The sequence below is a fragment of the Fukomys damarensis genome, unplaced genomic scaffold, assembly GCF_012274545.1.
Source record: "Fukomys damarensis isolate Sample0158 unplaced genomic scaffold, DMR_v1.0_HiC HiC_scaffold_13, whole genome shotgun sequence".
Taxonomy (NCBI): domain Eukaryota; kingdom Metazoa; phylum Chordata; class Mammalia; order Rodentia; family Bathyergidae; genus Fukomys; species Fukomys damarensis.
In genome coordinates, this window is record NW_022900925.1 from 36,052,379 (window position 1) to 36,052,646 (window position 268).

Consider the following 268-nt stretch of genomic DNA (forward strand, 5'->3'; position numbering starts at 1 on the left):
GGCGAAGCGGCCGGGGAGGGGGGTGCGGCAGCTTCTGGGTGGCGGCCACATCGGGGTGCAAAACGCCTGGAGGTTTCCGCTGTCTCCAAGAGGGCCCCCCCCCCGCAACCCTAGGGCTCCGCCCCGCCCCTCAGGGTGTCTGTCTCCACCTTGGGGCTCGGGGCAGCAGGGCGGGAAGATTTGAGCTCGGAGGAAAGTCATGGGTCCTTTTTTTCAGTAGTGGGGATCAAATCCAGATCCTTCGTTGAGCTACATCGGCTTTTTTTTT